This window comes from Rhinolophus sinicus, linkage group LG10 (genome assembly GCF_036562045.2).
Source record: "Rhinolophus sinicus isolate RSC01 linkage group LG10, ASM3656204v1, whole genome shotgun sequence".
Classification (NCBI taxonomy): Eukaryota; Metazoa; Chordata; class Mammalia; order Chiroptera; family Rhinolophidae; genus Rhinolophus; species Rhinolophus sinicus.
This window is the reverse complement of record NC_133759.1, coordinates 87,757,560-87,776,343: the sequence shown is the minus strand read 5'-3', so window position 1 is coordinate 87,776,343 and position 18,784 is coordinate 87,757,560. Positions and strand designations below refer to the sequence as shown.

Here is an 18,784-nt window from a genome sequence, read left to right as displayed (position 1 = left end):
TTTGCTTGGAGTGTCAATTTCCACCCTTTCACTTTGAGTCTGTGCTTCTCCTTGTAGCTGAGATGTGTCTCTTGGAGACAGCATATGGTTGGGTTTAGTTTTTTGATCCAACTGCTACGCTGTGCCTTTTTATTGGTGAGTTCAGTCCATTTACATTTAGGGTGATTATTGATATGTGAGGATTTCCTGTCATTCTAGCTTTAGTTTTCTGGTAAGGCTGTGTCTCCTTTGTTTCTTTGCCTTTTTGTTGTTGTCTATTATTTCTGAGTGGTGGTATTCTATGATGTTTCCCTCTGTTTCTTGTTTTATTACAGTATATATTTCAGTTCTGGATTTTTTTTTTTTTTTTTGAGTGGTTACCCTTAAGTTTATGTAAAAGAAAGTTAGATATTTAGAGTATTCCATTTTCTTCAGCACGCTTACTTTCTCATTTCCCTTAATCCGGTTCAGGCCTTTACTCACCCCCTTTTTGAGTTTTGGTTGCCACAAATTGTCCCTGTTGATGGTGGTCGAATAGCCTCCTTTAGTATTTCTTGTAGTGCAGGTCGTGTATTAGAAAATTCCCTCAGCTTCTGTATGTCTGGAAAGGTCTTTATTCCTCCTTCATATCTAAAGGATATCTTTGCTGGATATATTATTCTTGGCTCATGATTTCTCTCTTTCAATAGTTTGAATATTTGGTTTCACTCCCTCCTGGCTTGTAGAGTTTCTGCTGAAAAATCTGATGATAATTTAATGGGCTTTCCTTTGTAAGTTACCGTCTTCTTTTCCCTGGCTGCCTTGAGGATTCTTTCTTTGTCGTTGATTTTAGACAGCTTCAATACAATGTGCCTTGGAGAAGGCCTGTTTGGATTGAGGTAATTAGGTGTTCTATTTGTGTCTTGGATTCGAGGGTCCAGTTCTGTCCACAAGTTTCGGAAGTTCTCATTGACAATTTGTTTGAATATATTCTCTGTTCCCTTCTCTCCTTCTTCTCCTTCTGGTATGCCCATTATTCTTATATTGCTCTTTCTGAAGGAGTGAGAAAGTTCTTGTAGAGTTATTTCATTTCTTTTAAGTCTCAAGTCTCTTTCTTCTTCCATCTGTGTCATTTCCAGGTTTCTATCTTCGATGTCACTGATTCTTTCCTCCATCTGGTCAACTATACTACCTAAGCTGGTTATTTAATTCTTAGTTTCCTCTATTGAGTTCTTAATCTCCAGAAATTCTATTTGGTTCGTTTTAAAAATTTCAATCTCTTTCGTAAAATGCTCATGCTGTTCTTTGATTGTGTTTCTGAGTTCATTTAACTGCCTATCTGTGGGGTCAAGGGTGGGGTGAGTAGTGAGAGGTGGCCCAGAGCAATGGAGTTGACCACTACCACAGCCGGTCCTGCTTCCACAGCTCCCTCCCCTTTGCCGGAACTAGTTGGGCTGAGAATTTGTGTCTGTGGTCCACAGTTCTCAGAATAGCACATATTCTGTACTTTTGATCTGACACTGCTACTGTTCTGTTTCTAGCACCGGGCAGGTGGGGGCGGGGCGAGCTCTGGGAGGGTAGGGAGGGGGCGGCTAGTCTCAGTGTCTAAGGTTTCTGTTCTCTGCTCAGCAGTGAGGGCTTAAACCACTGTTTTCAGCCTTCTTCCCTCAGTCTTTTCTCCGAGGTCTCTGCCGTGAGCATTGGGTTCAGCCGTATTATATGGTGCCCCCTCAACCCTGTGTGCCATAAGCACACCCTTAGCAGTTCGAGCTCTTCCCTCTCCCACAGCTGCGGTAGTTCCAGGAAGCAGCGAGCTCGGAGCACTGAGCTAGGTCTGCGTCCTGTGCCCGTGAACCTCCATCTCCGCACTTCTCCCTTCCTTCCTCCCCCAGCTCGCACGCATGTCCCACCTGTAGGTGATTTCACTAGTGTGCCTCATCGTCTTGCCTGTCTGCTGTGCAGGGAGTCCTTTGTGGAGTTATTGTTGTTCACTTCGTTGTAAATTCCAGGAGAGCTTTACAGAGGCTCACCTCACGCCGCCATTTATCCTCGCCAGCAGATTACATAGTTCTGATTAAATCTCTCCACTTCAATCCCTGCAGGGTCTCCCACTTAACTCTGAGGTAAAAATGTGTCAACTGAGCATAAACGAATCAGCCCATTTGGTCTGAACCAGTTCTGTCAGCTGGACTATCAAGACCGTATTCTAAGTCAGCTTAGCTATACTGACCTCATCTTGTTTTCCTCACTTATCCCTCAGATCAAATTACTCAACATATAACGCAGGGCATTGTCCCTTGTGCTGTCAATTTCTTTCCTGGGTCTTCTTTCTCTCTTTATCTTAATATTCACATGCAGTCCTCAGACCAGGTCCCAAAACTGGCTCACTAACACTCAACTGGGTACTTTCTGAGCACTTCTAATGGTGAATTTATACTACAATTTTACAAGATGTTCCCATTGGAGGAAATTGCTTAAAAGGAATACAAGAAATCTCTGTACTAGTACTCACACTTTATCAGTATGTCCACTTATCTCAAAATATAAAGTTTAATAAATGTCAAATCTCCAAGTAAGTCTAATGTGCTCCTAGTGCAAAACACTAAGGGCCTAGGTATTTATCTAATTATAGTTCCCCAAACTTTTTTCTTTCTTTCTCGCTTTGATTCTCCTTTCTTTCCAACTCAGTAGCATAAAAAGCTTACACATCTCTTCTCTAGTTTAGGGTTTTAAAGCAACATTTATTATTTTAACCCTCATCCCACATTTCTGGGTACATCAGATAAAATTGTCCGAAACCTCCTGCTGAGGAAAGACTTTTGAGAATTATTTGTGTGGCATCTCTCACAAGCTCCATTATAGCCTCCAGGCAGAACACAGAATACCTCCATGTCTTATGCGTCATGAGCCATGGGTTTTACCCCATCAAGCACTTCAGCAACAGCCCAATAAAGGAGACTCCTCAGCTGGGTGGAAGTGGTTAAGAAGGAAAGGTGAACAAAATAGGCACAGTCTCTAGAGCTGTAGGCCTCACTCTCCACTGCGTTCTCTGTTCCAGGTAGGTCAGGTGGGGAATGTACAAAGGTAGCTCTGGCGTGTAGAAGTACTACGAGGACTGCTCCAGGTCAGTCCTTCCTGAAATAACTGTTTCTGTTTTGTGAGGAAAAACTAAGACCCCAATGTGCATATTTCCTCACATGCAGTCAGGTTCCTGTGGGCTGAGCCGAGGGTTGGGGAATGAGCAGCTCCTTCTTAAATGTGCCAAGAGGACATGTCCTAGTGTTTCTCCCCAGTCTCTACAAGGCCTTCTGGTCACATGCATGTCTTAGACCTGGGTTGGGGGAAGAAAACAGGGAACAGTTCACTATAATTAGGAATCTCGGGGAGTGGGCAGATCCTTTACCTGTAAGAAACTTTCACTGGAAATGGGCAGTTTTTCCCTGTCATGTGTTATAAACATTTCTTTTGGGCTCCTTCTACAGACTTGAAAAAAATGTCTTTCTTCTCATCATTGATCAAAGCCATTTTCATCATTTCCTTGGCATTTCCTCTTTATTCTGGTGAGTACTTTGTTCAGTTCTGGATGAAGCAATTCACACATTTTAGAAAATGCAGGAAACAACTACTATTATCTAGAAATGGGGGAGCTTCTTTTATTAGATTTGTAATACTTAAACCGGCAAAACAAAATGGGACATGTTATAAATTCCCGTTTTAAAATTGCATCAGTGGATTGCTTATTCTCACTTCCCACCTTAGGGAGGTGAACAGAGAGGTGTGTTAGAAAGAGCAGAACTTAGCTTTTTGTTCATTGATGACTAAATGTATTTACCTGACTTCATTTTTTCTTTTTGGAGGTCAGATTCCATAGTTGCTAAATGCAGAGTGTGGAGAGTAATGATGTCTTCTAGCTCTGATATTTTCTGACAAACTCATTTCTCGTTTGCCAGTTCTGAGTCCACTAAAGTCAGGGCTCCGTATAAAGAAAGAAGTCATTGATCCTTCTCCTGACAATTTATCTTCCTTTAAGCACAAGGGGACTTAAAGGAATTTCAAGTCCTTTAGAGGATGAATTTCAGAGCAAAGTAACTGTGAGGTGTTGAAAAGACCCCTGAAATTAGACCTGAGTACTAATTAAATAGCAATTAATTTCTTCACTTTAAATACTTTATACAGGGCATATTAAGTGGTTTTAAAGCTTAAGTAAAGTATTGCCTTCTCTGATTGGGTTGTCTCTCATCTATCAGAAAAACAAAAACAAGTATGGTATCTTCACAGGCGGGTTTGGTAATTATTAAATAACATATACATTATTTTTAACAGAGTGAGATTAATATGGAACTCTGAATCCAGATTTGGAGTTATGTTGTGAAGTTATTGTTTTGATACTGCCACAAAAGGCTCATCTCAGAACCTTCAGGTCTTGAGCAGACAATTTGCATGGTATTTTGTTACTAAAAGATGTGGGTACTCCTCCCAGAAACTAATTGCTTTCCCCTCTTCTTATTTTCAACTTTTCTTTTGGGTGCTGATTGCAGAAACTGCTTTTTCACGTTCAAAACCCATTCGCAAAGAGGTAAGTTAATATAGGTTAATTTGGGAATTAAGAAAGGTAAACTTTTTCTATATTGTAAGTCTTAACAGCAAATTTCACCAAACAAAATGTACAACAGGATAATTCTCCAAACAGTTTTAAAAGAGCTGTGTTATTATTACCTAAGTACAAGAAATAGAATCTTGCCAGCCATATTAAACCATTTGGCATTTTAGACAACGTAAAATATTCCATTATTATTCAAAAAATTCCATTACTGACCTTAAACCTTGTCATAAGCAAGCATCTGGTAAGGGTTACAGCATGCTTAAAGCAGAAATGTTTATCCTAGCAAAACAAGAGGATTTAAAAACAACAATTTTCCACAAAGTTGGATAAAATAATAATTTTCACATATTCACAGAGTAGAAATATTATATAGATGTGAAGAAAATGAACTTCAGTTCTAAACACCTGAATAAAGGTTACAAAAACATTTAAGAGCAGGTCATGTAGGAATACACAATACTGTTTATGTATGTAAATTACCAATTGTGACATCACGAAAGAAATTATATATATATATATAGTTACATACACACATGAAGTACCAATATATATAACTACATACATATATGGTGATAATAGTCAGATTTTCTAGTAGTGAAGCCATTGAGGAAGACAAGGGAATTATAAACAATTCAGTTTTATGATTTCTTGTGGTAAAAACAATGGGGAAAACCAGGACGTAGGTATGTGGAAAAGCGGGAGCTGAGTGGCTACATTATAAAAATACATTCAGTCGTTTGTCTGTTATTTTAATAATGATACTGGGGTTGTAGAAATATATCAATAATATTTTATGTCTAAGTGGGTTGTTGGTACCTTGATTCCTATTTGTAAACCTCAAATATTTTCATTCCATTTTGATGCATGGTATCTTGTTTTAAGAATAAAGAACATTTTATTGTAAAATTTCATAATATGACCAATTTTATGTTGTTATTTATGTTCAACAGGCAGACTGTAGTATGTATGACGATCCGGACCATCCTTGCACCAGTGAACATAATCCAGTCTGTGCAACCAATGGCCTAACTTACGACAATCCATGTCTCTTCTGTGTTGCAATGATGTAAGAACACAAAATTAAATTTTGGCTTTTTCAAAATAATGAGGAAACCCTCACAAAATGATAGAACAATCCATGTTTCTGATAGCCTAGGCACACTGTATACAGAAAATAATGACTATTTCTGCAAATGCCACAGAACACACTTCTACCTTTCCCTGAAGTTCTCATTTCTAAAAGTTTTGTATTTGACCTCTCAGTATAACTCTGCTGGATACTCTGAAAATGTATAAATGAAATAGTTTAATTATTATGACCTACTAATGGCGATCTATGACCAATACATTGAATTCTGAAGTTCAGATGATAACTGAGAATCTCTGTAATGTAGCTTCAAGCTACAGGGAGCATAACTGAGCAAGGAATCCTACTGACTACAGATATTTGAAATCCATCATAATGGGCCCATTCAGGTGGGAAGGGATTCCACTGATGCCCCACTTTTACTCTTGAACTCATGACAGACTGCATTCCTTCCTTTGAAAGCAGGATATTCTAGGACACTTCCATCCGACCTCCCTTCCTGTACCATTTACTCTGAAGACATTTGCAGTCTAAAGGTTCAGCCGATCTTCCTACTTCTCGTCTCATTTTCTCTCAGGTGTTTCCTCTTATTTAATCCCAAAATTGGCTTCTACTTCTAGGAAACCACTGAAACAACCTCTAATCCTCTCCTCTCTCTGGTCTGGGTGGGTTCCAAGACTCAGTCAGGACTGAGCATGGAGGAAGAGTCAAGTAGTCCCAGTTGGGGGGAGGACGTGTGCAGACTTGGGGAGCAGGTGGGTCCCAGCTGCTTGGGGAAGTGGAGCATACCCTCTCTACACAGTCCCATATTAAAATTCTCCTCTTTCAGAAGCAACTAGTATAATACCCAGGTAATTTTAAATGATCTTTTTAGTAATGTCTTTTTCTCTCTCTTTCTCTTATTACAGACAAAGTGAGAGAACATTTGGATTTAGTCATTTTGGTACCTGCTGATTCTGCCTGAGCCACACATTCCTATGGCTTATTGCAACCCTATTTTGCAGTGGATTCTAACCACCAATTAATATTCTTAATCAGGGCTTTAAATTCCTAGATGACTAGACAAAGTCTACTATTGTACGCAAAATGGAATACAGGATGTTGAAGATTTTTTCCAACTCGAAGAACCTTAATTGAAGCATTTTTTTCCTCTGTTCAATTATTCCATGAGAGTTGAAAACCTATCTTAATTGTATGTTCGATAATATCAAACCCGATGTAATTTACAATCATGAATATTACAATCAATAAAATGGTAAATAATATTATCTTCATTTTTTGGTTGATTAATGGGTTGAAAGACATGAATACTTTTGTTTATTATAATTGCATAAATATTATAAAATGTGAAAAAAATAATATATCGCTTGGGTGTTTATTAAAGTTACAGGGCTTTTCTTTACCCAAAGGAATAAAAATCTCTAGAAGACAGATCTGGAAAACTGAAAGTTAACAAGTACCCAGGTCAATCTTATGATCACAAATGTTAGGCAACATGGACTTATATTCTAAAACATAGGACATGTATACAATTGAATGAATTGCAGAGTCTATTTAAAGATATTGCACAATTTCTGAGGCTTGGGTGGAAATTACATTATTTTCTTTGTCTCTCCCAAACCAGTCAAGACACAGGTTGGCAGTGTTCTTTATATAATCCAGATGCAAGGTCCTTATTAGATGTATGACTTGCAAATGTTTTCTCTCATTTTGGGGTTCCCTTTTTTGCTTTATTGATAGTGTCCTTTGATGCAAATTTATTTAATTTAATGAAGTCTAACTCATCTATTTTTTCCCTTTGTTGCTTGTGCTTTTGGTGTTATATATAAGAAATTGCAGCCTAACACAAGCTCAAGAAGATTTGCACCTAGGTTTTCTCCTAAGAGTTTCATAGTTCTAGTACTTGCATTTAGATCTTTGATGTATTTTGAGTTAATTTTTGTATATGGGGAGAATTATGGGTATAAAGTTACACTTTTGTATGTGGCTACCCAGTTGTCATAGCGACATTTGTTATAAAGACTATTTTTTTTGTCATTTCATTATCTTGGAACTCTCGACAAAAATCAACTGATAATCAAGACAGTGTAGTACTGGTGAAAGAATAGATAAATAGGTGAGTAGAACAGAATAGGGAGCCTAGAAATATACCCATATATATAGTAAACTGATTTTTGACAAAGGAGCAAAGGCAACACAATGGAGCAAAAATAGTTTTCTCTATAAATGGCAGTAGAGCAACCTGATAACTACATGCAAAGAGCCTAGACACAGACCTTACACCCTTCAAGAGCATTAACTCACGTGGATCATAGACCTAAATGCAAATGTAAAACTACAAAACTTCTAAAACAGAACACAGGAGAAATCCTAGATGACCTTGGGTATGGTGATGGCTTTTTGATACAACACCAAAGGATTGATCCATGAAAGAAATAACTGATACACTGGAGTTCATTAAAATTTAAAACTTTTCTGTGAAAGACAACATCAGGAGAATGAGAAGGCAAGCCACAGACCAGGAGAAGTATTTCCAAAAGACACATCTGATAAAGGACTGTTACCCAAGATATACAAAGAACTCTTACCACTCAAAAATAGGAAAACAAACAGCTCGATTTAGAAAATGAGACAAAGACCTAAACAGACAACTCACCGAAAAAGATATACTGATGGCAAATGAGCATACGAAAAGATGCTCCACATATGCCATCAGAAACTTAAATGAAAAAACAACAATGAAATGTCACCATTTCATTAATCTAACACCTGGTCTTATATTATGTTAGATAAGGCCTGGTCTTATATTAATTTTTGTTCCAAAAGACGCATTCGATCTGATTGTGTGGCTAGGTCTTATTTTCGGGGAAACACGGTAGTTTCATTGGTCTTTTCTATTGTTTTTCTAGGCTCCATTTTATTTATTTCTTCTCTGATCTTTGTTATTTTCTTTCTTCTACTAACTTAGGCTTCATGTGTTCTTCATTCTCCAGCTCTTTAAAGTGTAAGTTAGCTCATATATTTGAGATCTCTCTTTTTCTTAGGTAGGTGTTTATCTCTATCAACTTCCGTTAGAACTGCTTTTGCTGCATCCCATAAGTTTTGGTATGTTGTTTCCATTTTCATTGGTTTCAAGATATATTTGATTTCCCTTTTGATTTCCTCACTGACCCATGGGTTCTTCAGAAGTATGTTGTCAATGTCCAGGACAACAGTGTGTGTGTGTGTGTGTGTGTGTGTGTGTAATATAAAGAGCTTCCCAACAACTTCGACTCGAGGCTTCAGTTTACTTTTCCCTAAACTGTCCTTCACTGGAAGGATTGGTCTATCACAGATATCGCTAATGGTGTCAACATAAATAGTTCAAAGAACTACTGTAAACATAATAGTCACTTTGCTGTTAAATGTGGCTCCTTTGTCTAAATTGGCATGGAGAATAACTAATCTTAGATGTTTCTTACTAAATCCTGGGTTTCTTCGTTGTGAAAACAGCAGGTAGAATCAGAGTGACAAATGTCCATCAATTACACAACTTAAATGCAGACAGTTCTAATTTAATTCCCCAGCCTTCTCGCTCTTCTATCCTATAAATTCATATCCTATGCTCTGACGCAGGCTTGCCCAAAGCTGGCTGGTTCTAAGACTCATCGGGGAAATCTAAAAACATGTAATTGCCCAGGCATCATCTATAAACACTTCTTCCACAGTCTTGGTAATGAGACTGAGCACCCTCAAAAGCTCTCTAACTAATGTCAAGTCTGACGTGTCAGAAAAAGAGTAATTTCTTAATCCTATAACAGTTCATGTAATTGTTTGCACTCCACCCCAGGCTGAACGCGAGTCTGGAGTCCGGAGATAACATTATCTTCAAACAGACCAGACCCAGGAAACAATGTGAGGATGTCAGCCCTCAAACCTGCCTGACTGGCTCCTCTTTCCTATATAAGAAAAAGCTAACCTAAAGTTAGATGCGGTTGTCCACTGGAGACTGTGCGATGCATCCCAGGTACCACCCACCCCCAGTGGCCTCTCTGCTGGCGCCTTTCTTCTTAAATAAAGTTTCTAACTTCTATTCCTTGAGCCTGTGAATGCTTTCACCTTCCGCAACAGGACAATGGTGAATTCTAAGCCAGAACGAAGTCCTCGAAGTCCTCGTAATACTGCACAATAGTCTTACAAGACACAACCACTGGGGGAAACTGGGCAAATTGAATCTCTTTGTACTATTTCTTATAATTGTAAATCTACAATAGTTTCAAAGAGAGAAAAACAATAAAATGTTAAGAAAGAAAGAATTCCCATTGAGTATGAGTCAATTCTGGTATTGAAAGCTACTGAGAGTATAGGTTTACACCTAATTACTCTTCTTTTCTTGTTTAAAGGCTTTTTCCTTTACAATTCAATTGTTTGAAAGTTTTCACATATCTTGGCATCTCTAAGGCATTTATTACGTTCCTCATACCTCTATTCATCAGATCAAGTGGTCCTCAAGCCTCCTGCTGAGGGAAGAGCTATTGAGAAGTATGTCTCATGACCTACTTTTCAGTCCCCAGAGAGAACACAAAATACCTCTGTGCTTTGTCTGCCCTGAGATCTTCTATGTTTCCTCATTAAGCTCCTCACTTATATATCAATAAAAGCGACTTAGGTGGATGAAATAGACTGAGGAGTTAAGGTGAACCAGAGAGTCACAATTGCAAGAGCTGTGGGCCTGTCGGCATTACCTGTGGCAGGTAGGTCAGGTGGGGATCTAGGGAGGAGCCTGGTGTGGAGCATTGCTGTGAGGACTGCTCCAAGTGTGCACATTCCCTTAAATGGAGCGAGGTTCCTATCAGCTGACCTAATGGACTGGGACAGCAAGCAGCCCCTTCTGCATGTGCAAACAGGCTTTGGTCCAGGTTTTCTCTCACATATCTATGGAGACTTCAGGTCACATGTTATGTCTTGTTGAACTGTTACATCTTGTTGAATCTGAGGGTTGGTAGAAGAAAAAAGGAAATAGTTCACCTAAATTAGGAATCTACGGAATTGGAACAGTTCCTTTACCAGTAAGAAATTTATCACATGTGGAATGTGGATTCTGTTGGTCTATTCATAGAAAAATAAGGATATGTCCCCGAGCCTGGGTAAACCATTCTGAATGTTTCATTCACAGACTTGATGAAATGCCTTTCTTCTCCTCATGGATCAAAGCTATTTTCATCATTTTCTTTGCACTTCTTTGTTCTGGTGAGTAAATTTTCCAGTCTTAGGTAAACGAAATATTTCACATATCCTAGATATTCAGGAAACAATGCTGTGACTGCTTTGATTAAGTTTGGAATATTTAAACGGGTAACGTAAAACTGAGCATGTTACAAGTTGTCTTTTTTAAATTGCATCAGTGGGTCGCTTTTGCTTATTTCCCACATTAGAGAAGTAGAGACACAATGGTAGGTTAGAATGAGCAGTAGATTTCAGGTCTTTGTTCATCTATAACCCAAGAACTTCAACTAAACTCTTTTTTTCCTTTTGGGGGCTCACATTCCATTATTGTTAATTGCAAAGTGTGAAGAGAAATGATCTCTTCTAGCTCTGGTATTCCTTGACAATCTGATTTGATGTTTGCCAGCTGTGATGCTGCTATTTCAAGGCTTTGTGTAAGGATGCAACTTATCGATAACCTTGGTAACAAGTTATATTTCCTAAAGCTATGGTGGTCCTTTACTTTCAGAATAAGGTAATCTGTACGGTATCGGATAGAGACACACCGTTACACCAATAACTGATTAATTTCTTCATATCTAAGTGACTTTGGCAAGGCATTTTTCCCCTGGACTGGGCTCTCAACTATAAAGGTTAAAAAAACATTGATATCTCTTAAGCAAGGTGTTGGGAATAATTAAAAATAATGAAATCATTTTTCACAAAGTAAGGTTAATTTTGGAAAAACTCATTCTTGACTTTGCTATATTTTGCACAGTTAGTGTTTTGCTGCTGCCATAAAGAATCATGTTACTTTCATTTTTGATACAGGCAAATTTCGTACATTTTTGCTACTAAGAGATTCGATCACTTACTACCAGAGACTTTTTTTTTTTACTTTCCTTTTATGTCATTTTCTTCTGTGTGTTTTTTATTTCCTTTGTTTTGCAGAAGCTTCCTTTTCATTGATACAACAGTGTAAGGTAATACTGATTCTTTAGGAAGTTAAAAAGGTAAAGTATTAACATTTTTATATTGTAAATTTTAAGATAATTCACCAAACAAAATGTGCAAACGTGGTGAATCTTCAAAAAGTGAAAATCTGTATTATCAATACACTAAATTTAAGAAATTGCATACCGGTCAACAATAAAATATCATTTGATATAATCGTGACAAGGTGAAAAATGCGCATATCCTATTTCCTTATAATTCTATTTGGGGCATCAACCTTACTGCATGCAAGCCTCTGAGAGAACTTAAAGGTTAAAGAGTAGAAATGTTCATCCCAGTAAAAGAAAAGGAAAAAAAGAGCCAATCCAATTATCAATTTTAAAAAGCTAATTTTCTTGTATTTATGGATTTTAAAAAACAAATTACAGCTTAAATATCAGACTATATAAAGGTCACAGAAATGTGTAAAATGTAAGTCACATGAGAATACAAAGTATTGTGTTATTTACGCAAATTACCAAAACTGTGAAAACCAACAAAATTACGTGTGTGTGTGTGTGTGGGGGGTATGTGTGGTGATATCATGGAGGAATAGGGAGGGCACAAAACTAGAAGGTGCCACCAGCTTTCCTGACCCCTTTCTATTTTCTCTCATAAAATCTTTGCATTTCTTAAAATCCCCAAATTGACATCTCTTTCTCGAAGACCACAAACACAATCCCTAATCCTCTCCTTTCTCAGGTATGGAAAAGAAGGAGTTAGGACTGAACAAGTAGGTAGGGTCACTTATCCCACAACAGGAGGTGTGTAGGGTCAGGGTACAGGTGGGGATCAGCTACTCACAGAAGTGGAGCACGGCCTTTCCACCCTGTCCCAAGTTCAAAATTCTTCTCATTGGGAAGCACTCGGTGCACTTCCCAAGGAGTACTAGCTTAAGAATTTATTTTTCCTTACCTCTTTCTTTCCCTACAGACTTCTTCATAAAAATTAAAATTTGATCATTATCGTGCTTGCTGAATTCTGATGAAACCATACATCCATATGGCTCTAATGTGATCGCATTTTGAAGGGGATTCTGCAAGTAGAACTGGTAGATCCTTCTCAATCAGGGCCTTAAATTAATAATGATCAGGTAAATCCTATGGAAAACAAGATGGAACACAGGATGTTCATTTCGGGCCGCTCTAAGATTTTGTGATATCAGGATTTTGATTCTCCATGTTCAAATTGAATGACAATTAGAAAACTAATATCTTACATAGTATATATTTGATAACATGAAACCTAACATACTTTAAAATCCTAAATGTTTCACTCAAAAACATTAAATGATTATATCTTCATTAGACTCTTTGTTTTCACAATTAAGGCAGCATTTTCATTACAATATAAAAATACATTCACCTAGCTGCATGGCCTTTACCTTGACAGAAGCTTCTAAAATAGTTCTTCCGTAAATATGGTATGTTCATATGTGGTTTTTTTCCTTCAACACATTACATAAAAGCCTACTATGTGTTAGGTACTATATCAGACAAGGATAAGATGGTCAGGAAAATCAGATTTCAATATTCTCTAGGATCTTCCATTCTATTGACTAAAATTACTGTTTCTGAGGTTTACTGAGATGTTTACTTGCCAAAACCTTATCATTTTTAGTTATAATACAATGTTTTTTTGTAAATATACAGAGATAAGAAATCATTGCTACAATCCAATTTTAGATTATTTACATTACCCCAAAAAGGGTCTTCTGACCTGATTGCAACTAATCCCTCTTCCTCGTTCCATCCCCGGGCAACCACTAACATATATTCTCTCCCCATTATTTTGCCTTTTCCAGACATTTCATATCAATAAAGTGATATGTAGTCATTTATACTTGCTTCTTTCACTAGGTATAATGATTTGGAAGTTCATACACTTTATGTCATGTGTCAGTTGTTTATTAAAATTAAATGATGAATGGTAATCCATTTTGCATTGATCAACCATATTGTGTTTAGTTATTTACCAGTTGATGGGCACTTGGATTGTTTCTACTTTTTGCCTATTATGAATAATGCTACTATGAACATTAATGCACAAGTATTTGGGTAGACATATGTGTTTTCTCGTTCTCTTGGGTAAATAGCAGGAGTGGAATGGATGGTTCATATGGTAGGTATATGTTGAACATTTTAAGAGCCTGTTAAGCAAAGTGGCTTCTTACATTCCCACCAACAATGCATGAGAGTACAGTTTCTCCATATCGTAACGAACACATTTTATTACTTTCCTTTTTTGATTATAGGCATTTATTATTTTTATAATCATAAAACTATCTAAATCAGTACACGAGTACAAAATTGCTATAATTTTTTAAAAGGTCAAATCTTAATGGAAGATAATGTATCAAAATATTAAATCAGTTGCTTATGGTTTATATAATTAAGGTTTTCTTTTCTTCTGCATCTCTATATCTCTCTTTAGGGTACTGATGATGTATTTACTATCATAGTGGAAAAATTAACTTTAAAAAATAAAAGAAAATCAATGTGTATTATTGCTAATATGAGCTAAAATTTTACCCAATTAAGCGTTCTCCAATAGTGACATTAGATACCAAGTTTCTCCTCCAGTCCCAAGAATGGCACGCAGACTAACCGCTGGTTTTATTAAGCTCCAGGGGAGAATTGAATACAATCCTGTGCACTCACTCAAACCAGCTGGATGTCAGGAGGCAAAGTCATCACTGCCATCTACTACAGAGTGAGTGATCGTCTTCCTCCTCCAAATTCCTGTGTTGTAATCCTAACCCGCAAGGTGATCGTGTAGGGAGGTGGGTCTTTGCGAGGTGATTATGGCATTAGGGCAGAGATCTCATGATTGGGAGTAATGCTCTGATGTAAGAGACCCCCAGAGAGATAGCTTGTCCCTTACCATGTGAGGTTACAACGAAAAAATGACCATCTAGCAAGTGGGGTCTCAGCCAACACTGAATCTGCTGGCACCATGACGCTGGACTCCCAACCTCCAGAACTGTGAGAAATAAACGTTATAAACACCAAGCTGATGGTATTTTTGTTATGGGAGTCCGAATGGACCAAGACACCATCCATTTCATAATGCTTTCAGAGCCATGAATTGGACACACAGAAATTAAATTTTCTGAGCCATCTTGTACTTTTCCAAGAATTCTCCTGCTGTCACGGCCTTCCAACTCCTGTATTACAGGCCTTCCGACTCCTGTATTACACCAAATTGTACAAGGCACACACTTTCAAGTAGTTTTGTGTTTTGTTGATCATTGCAAAAGCTACCTCGCAGCACACAATTCTAAAGGACAGTTAGTACATAAACTGGGAAGCTTGCCCTAAATAATCTATTCCATTCATATAACATTCTCAATTGTGCAACCTGAGCTTATGGAATAAGAGTTGAATGTGGAATCCAGAAGTCCAGGGAGAACAGAATGGCTTAAGACAAATATTTTTGTGGCGAAGACCAAGGAAAGACCCCTGTGTCTCCTTCCTTACACCAAGGATCCAACTCACAAGCATCTGCTCTGCTCTTTCCTGAGTCACCACCAGGAGTCCTTCTTGCCTCCTGTCACTCTCCAGACACATATACAGAGAGAAAATACCCAGAATTAAATAAATGCTTTAGACAACTATCAGTCCAAATGCAGCTAGAAAGGTGTACTTTAACTCAACTTGTTCAGTATGAAAAATCTGAAGTTTTATTTATTCTAAACTACAGTGTAGCATTCGAAAGCCATATATCATGTAAGGTAATAACATTTGATAAAAGATTCATTTGCACATCAAATGCCATCATTTCAAACTACAGATTATATTAGTTGAATTCTTTGAAATGACTTTTAACATCAAGAGCCATGGCAAAACTTTTAAATTCACGTGTTACTGTATTTGTTTGATAAATAATTTTGCACTGAATAGTAAGGCATTTAATCCACCTTATTTTTAAAGGACCAAAATAATAAAGAACTTTCCGCTTTTAACAATGGGGCACAATGTCCATCTGAAGATTCAGAAATGCTTGGGATGCTTTAAAATTGTGAAGAAGAACCACATCTCTTAGTCTCCACATCCACATCACATTATTCAATAAAACACAGCGGGCTTAGAGTTTACCAATCACACTGTTCTAAACAACAACAAAAATATATTCTTCTAATAGTAATAAATGTAGGTAAATCCTGACAGAATTAGGTATAGAAGATATACTTATTAAAGTTTGACCGGTTTTACCTGTTTTAGGTTTATTGAAGTAAATTTACACATACTAAAATGCAATTCTTTTGGTTATAAGTTTGACAAACTTAGACAATGACATAACCAACTCCACAAGCAATAGAAGTTTTGTCTTCATCCCCCAAAATTATCTTGTGCCGTTTTGTTGTCAATTGCTTCCACCACCCCCAAGCCCTGAAAACTATGTATCTATTTTCTGTGTTTGTTAAATATATTTATGTTGAATTTAGATTCACAAAAATTGCATAAGTAATAGTGACTTCCCGTATAGTCTGGAACTACCTTCATAAATGATAACCCTTTACATAACCATAGTATTGTGTCAAAACCAATTGAGATGGTATTGATAGGCAATTGATGTTATACCACTATTGACTACACTAAATACCGTATTAAGAGTCCACCGTATATAAAATGAATTCTACTTTTTTTTCTCTTTGTGCATAGTTCTCTTAAACTTTATTGAATGTAAAAATAGATTTCATGTATATCCACCACCACGATCACGATATAGAAGTGTCTATCACTCCAAATTAACACTTTTCTGCCACCTCTTTATTGTCACACTCTCTCTCCAGCCATGAACCCTGACAATCAGTAATGTTTTCATCCTTAGAATTTTGTCTCTGTGTGAATGTAGTATAAATAAAATAACTAAGTACAATTTTGAGATTTTCTTCTTTAGGCTTATTATTTAAATGTTCTTTCATTAATGTGTTTGAGAGCTATCCAAATTGTTGCATGTGCCAATAATTTATTACTCTTTATTACCGGGTAGTACTACATTGTATGGATGTACAACAGATTTTTACCCAGTATTTTACAGAATATAGTTTTTCAGTCTGATGAAACTTTATGAAATTTAGACTTCTGTAATTCTGCTCCCAACAGAATGCAGTCTACAGAAAAATATTTGCACTACCCAGTAATCTGTGGGAGGGCCAAATAGGAATTTTGTTGGTGTTTTTCACATTTAGGTTAAATCCACGCTGTTCCCCCCCATTACTTCCCTGAGCGGTGAGGTAGTTTACCTATAATCTATGGGGTCACTGACACTGGGAAGACTAGAGCCTCCTCTTGGTCCCATTTTCTCTATTTCAAATCTCTGTCTCAAAGTCATAGTATTCTCTACCTCTTCCACAGTTGAGCAACCGGTGTATTTTTTTCTTTGTGAAACCGTATTACATAATCCATGTGTCTAACATTTCTACGGGTTAATTTTTTAAAAAAATCTTTATACATTCTGTGTATAATAGTGTTTCTGCTAGTAAATACACACAAAGGCAGTTTAATGGTCTGGACATAAGGGCTTCCCAGTAATTTCACTGTAGACTTGTGTTTACTTTTCCCACAAATGTCCCTACATCAGAAGAATTAGTCTGTTGAAGATTTCTCTGATAGTGTCTATGTGGAAAAGTTAAAAAGCCACTGGCAGTGTAATGTCACTTTAGTATATACTAAGGGAGCATTTTCGATACTTGTAAGAACTTGTGTCCTCCCTTAAATTGCCTTTGAACATTAGCAGTCTCAAAGTTTCTTTCTCAATCCTAGATTTCTTCAGTGCTAAAAATTAAGGGTAGATTGAGAGTGACAAATATGGTCCTCATACACAACTTAAGTGTGGGCAGTTTCAATATTTTATTTCTCCTATCTGTGACAAATCTGAGACAGAAATTATTACTCTCATAGTTAAAATACATAAAATGCACATTAGAAAGTCCAGACATGGAGTCCTAGATATATCTGTCATTTAGTTTATTCTTAAGAATCACTTTGTTACGAAAGTATCTCTTAGATGCAGCATACAGTTGGATTTTACTTTGTAAGCCTTATCAATTTTTTTAAAAATTCAGTTATTGAGTTAGGTCTACTGCCATATATAAAGATGACCAATACTTGTCTGAAATGTCATATTTTTTGGTTAAAATAATTACTTTTTATTATACTACATTTCCTGTGGGTTTTTTCCCCACATGACTTCTTTCTTTCATTTTTATGTTCTAAAATGTTTTTGGTGTTTAAGATTTATCTCTTTTTCTAGCAATTACCTTTGTATTTATAACTCCTTAGAGGCTTTTGTTCACTTTCTTATGTGTTCTTCACATACAGAGGACTTGGAAAAATAGGGACATATATCGTCTTTTTAGGTAGAAAATAGTTGAATGTATGAAAGACAGAAATTGTGACTGTATTAACCTGTTTGAACAATTTTATTTTGATCTTAATGGATAAACTTGTCATTAAACAAAATGACTCTAAGATACATAAAGGATACAGTCATTTTCTAGACAGATTGGTAGCAAAGTTGGTATGATTCTATACAGGTATTACAATATATTATTGTAGAGTATAGATCTATAAACATTTGAAATTTCATTTCAATCTAAAAGTATCTGATGATAAAAGGTAAAAACTTTTTAATCTTCCTATTTCATTGAAAGATATTTCCGTACTTTTTTTCCATGCATAAGGTAAGGAATCTCAGCACACATAATATATAACCTATTCATTCTTTCGGCTATTAATGTACAGGGATTCTCAAATTAATATTTCTGACTCTATATGATTTTAATGAATTCCCTACTTTAGAAAACAGGGCATACATAATTTCCTGTGAAAAAAAGGATTTCATGAATAAAAAAGATTAATTATGCATAAATGTACTGCCTCTTGTGGATTCTTGTTCTCGGTAACTCTCAGATCTTTAAGTGGTTGAAGGAATACAATCAATACTTAAAAGAT

At 36.7% G+C, this 18,784-nt stretch overlaps 1 long non-coding RNA gene across 1 annotated transcript; it reads left to right on the top strand.

Annotated features, from left to right (window-relative positions):
* The first annotated feature begins 10,579 nt into the window (after positions 1 to 10,579).
* LOC141567124 (uncharacterized) lies at positions 10,580 to 12,951 on the top strand. Its single transcript, XR_012489518.1, has 3 exons — positions 10,580 to 10,696; positions 10,804 to 10,877; positions 11,784 to 12,951. It is a non-coding gene; the product is annotated as an uncharacterized LOC141567124 (long non-coding RNA).
* Positions 12,952 to 18,784: the final 5,833 nt, after the last annotated feature.